Source organism: Callorhinus ursinus, unplaced genomic scaffold, assembly GCF_003265705.2.
Source record: "Callorhinus ursinus isolate GAN/ISIS: 27379988/994484 unplaced genomic scaffold, GSC_fseal_2.0 scaffold6, whole genome shotgun sequence".
Classification (NCBI taxonomy): domain Eukaryota; kingdom Metazoa; phylum Chordata; class Mammalia; order Carnivora; family Otariidae; genus Callorhinus; species Callorhinus ursinus.
Genome location: NW_027397068.1, coordinates 34,207,714 through 34,211,344, shown reverse-complemented (window position 1 = coordinate 34,211,344; position 3,631 = coordinate 34,207,714). Strand labels below are relative to the sequence as shown.

Below are 3,631 nucleotides of genomic sequence, written 5' to 3'. Positions count from 1 at the left end.
TATTTCCACTCATAGATGCCTAAATATGTTAGCTGATTTTCATTTTTAGAATAAAATAATAGGCATCTTTTTTTTCAAAAAATACTAACCTACTTGGAATTCATCTTAAGGGCAAAGTTGTACTGGATAAACAAATATTATTTCTCTCCATTATAGTGATTTTTGCTATGTTCACATAATCTAAAATATGAGCTGAAGGATTAATGATAGGTCAGGTCCCCTTTAAATCTATTCTCAATGGCAACACAAACTGCAAAAAGAATCCACACTATTTAAGTCGAAATACATCAATCACGGAAATGAGCAGACTGCAGGTCCAGGTCAATACCTTCCAGCCCATTAAACAGAGGGAAGGAAAGCAAGTTTGCTTACGTTCAATATGCCAGAGAGCAGGGATGAATAGCAATAATGCATGTCTCTGACTACAGCTTGCCAATATTAACTTGAAAAATTATCAATCATTAATCCATCACAGTCTTAATTATTACTGAACTTCTGCATTAACAGGAAAGGAAATTTAATAAAATAAGTTAAAGAGCTCTGGTTTAAAAAACCATCTTATTAGATTATATATCTAAAGACCCATCCTGATACTAATGAACCTAGACATTCCAAAGGAATCCTGTGGCAGGTTATGGATGAAGTTATGTCATAGAAGAAATTAAACGTTCTAAGATCTACTCATTTCTTAAAAACAGAAGTCTTGTTATTCTAATACTTATTCATATTTAAGGCAATGTAAGAAGATCCAGAGCCGTTTTCTACTATTAGATATGGAGGAATGAATGCTCATTCTGCTTTCCTTAATCACATAAGACCCAATGACAATTAGGGGCAACAAAATTCTCATAATAGAGTAAGATAGTGTTTGGCCTTAACACGACCAGCAGTTCAGTTGAAGCATCAGGATGATATAATGAACACTGAGAGGGAAGCTTGAGTAGTTTAAACAGGAAGCCAGACTGTTCAGTTGCAAATGTCTATAATATTAAACCTGGTCCATCTGTCATGTTTCTCCTTTCCCCTTCTCTGGGCAGATAGAGGGATGATGCTGTGCTTTACTCCTTGAAACACGCCTGTGGAATACGGGCAGAGTAGAAGATTCGTGACGCCTCATCATTTAATTGTATAATATGTTTCATAAATCTTTAACAATCTTTATCTTATTTGTGGCTTAAATAACTATGAAATCTTTGTAGCGCATTTTTAACGTGTTCGATTAATCTCTAAAGAACAGGACCAGCTAAGGAATATTTTTTTTAATTTTTTTTTTATGTTACCCGTCTTTAGTACTGGTCATTCTTTTAAATTTCCTTTTACAAAATCTGAATGCTTCAAACATACACAATTTCATTGCTGTTGTTTTCAAAATGATAGCATTTTGATAAAAGAAAAGGAGACCCCATTTGGTTTTCCTGATTAGAGAAGGAAAAGCAGCAGGAAAAAAATGCTGCTCTTCAAGTCAATAACAGTCAACATCAGTAAAGCAAGTAATGCTTGGGAGCAATGTTTAAAGTTGAAAGCAGAGTAAAGTAATGGCCATTAGCTTCTAGTGCCTAGTTGTGCCTTCCCAGTCAATAGCACGTACAGTAGAATATTATATTTGATAATTCAACTAAAGTATAGTCATCCATTAACCTCAGGAGAATCAGGGCTCCATGGCAAGCCCGAGACGTGCCTCACACAAGGTCTCTATTACTTTCAGCGGTCAGACACTGGAACACAGTGAATATAAATATGTCCTGAAGTACTTTCGGTGATTTTTGCAGAAAGACATTTTGAATATTCAGAGACTCTTAAGATTAAGAGTTAATTAAACATGAATTAGATTATATAGAAAAAGATGATAAAAACTTCATTTAGCGGCAGTTTTTTTATAGGAATGAAAAACATTCCTATGTTATTTGGTCACTAAAAGCTCTGCCATAATTCTCTAACACTTCCCTTTTTGGTCAAAAGAATTAATGCAAGACCACACTGTATTCCCAAAGAGACTGAGATTTGGAAGAAAGGTGTTGTCTTTAAGGTGCCTTATTACTTTAACCTATTTATTTAAACTTTATTGAAAAATCAGTGTAATCAAACTCTAACCCTTAAATTTAATTATATAAGTCATCAGTTACCTTTCCTTTTAGTGTTTAACCTCAGCGTGCTGTGTTGTTAAAGCAATAATTTTTATTCACATGTGGAATGTGAACCTAACCATGCATTGTACTTGCCATAAAATTGCTTTTCTTTTCATGATTTCTTTTCATTGTTTTGGTGCTGAGTAAAATGGTAAACTCAGTGTTAAGTCGAATCACTCAGCACACGTCCCATTATGAAAATGGACCAGGAAGAGGAATTTAAAAAACGAGTGAATGGACCCTCAAGAGAAAAGTGGGAGAAAAGAATGGTTAGCAAGAAAAATACTCTTCCTAACTATGAAGAGATTCATTTACACTTTGATTGCTAAAATATTTTGCCAGATCATTTCGAGTATGTGTTTGAATAAACAATGCTCATTGCTGAATATATCAATGTGCTATTCTCCATACTTGGTAGAGTGTGTGTACTATTCTTTTTACAGTGTCCTCAGTTCTGCATTTTAATTTAATTTTTTTTTAAGTTTATGCATGCAGATAGTTTAAAAGTCAAATAATTCTTTTTTTTTTAATTTTTAAGATTTTATTTATTTGTCAGAGAGAAAGAGAGCACAAGCCGGGGGAGTGGCAGGAAGAGGGAGAAGCAGACTCCCCGCAGAACAAGAAGCCTAATGGGGGACTCGATCCCATGACTCTGGGATCATGACCTGAGCCAAAAGCAGACACTTAACCGACTGAGCCACCAGGCGTCCCAAAAGTCAAATAATTCTACTAGCTCAGGAGAATTAGAGCAAGTCCTCCCTCCCTGCAGTTCTCATACACCATAAACTCTCACTTCTTTTAGCTATTTTGGTTTTTAATTCTTTTTCTCTGGTAGTTGTCTCCATATTTCTAAGTAACAAGCTCATAATAAGTTTCTTAATTTTTCAATTTCAGAGTTATTGGATTTTTACTAGGAAAAAGGTAGTTCTATGACGATTTGCCCCTTGTAGACTCTGGTTTACTTGAGGCTTCAGTGAAACCCCCACCGTCAGCAGATTTGGGTTTCAGTTTCTCAGGTTCTCCGTCTACAGTAGTGACGCGCCACAGCTCTGTCATGCTGGGGAAGGGGTCTGAGCAGCTGAGTGCACAGACTTGCAGCCAGTCCTATTCCTAGCCCCACCCGAACTCCTTTCAGCGGAGTAACACCTCGGCCTGTCTGGGGTTTGCTGGCAGCAGTCCGCTTACCTCCTTGACTTCACCCCTTCAGACCTATGTTACCACTTTCTTAAGTCCTGCTTAATCAGGCGTCTCGTGTACATGTGCTTTCCTGCTGCCCCAAGTTTGTCATTGTCTGCTCTTATTCTGTTCTCTTTGTTCTTGTGGAATTCCATGGCCTTTTATCCTGTTCTTTCTGGGGGGGGGGGGGGGGCGGTTTGGAAGAGTGCACAGGGACAAAAATTTTCCTCCTGCCATGTTTGTATCGCTGATTTGTTTCTGTCTGTTATGAACTCATTGGATAGGCTTAATTCAAATGTAGTAATATTACAAAAGTATTACAAAAAATA

At 36.8% G+C, this 3,631-nt stretch overlaps 1 long non-coding RNA gene across 1 annotated transcript; it reads right to left on the bottom strand.

Moving 5' to 3' along the window:
• Positions 1–703: 703 nt before the first annotated feature.
• On the bottom strand, positions 704–3,424 carry LOC112814880 (uncharacterized). The gene is made up of 2 exons (XR_012378424.1): positions 3,312–3,424; positions 704–1,076 (listed from the first exon to the last, which is right to left on the bottom strand). It is a non-coding gene; the product is annotated as an uncharacterized lncRNA (long non-coding RNA).
• Between the last annotated feature and the right edge of the window lie 207 nt (positions 3,425–3,631).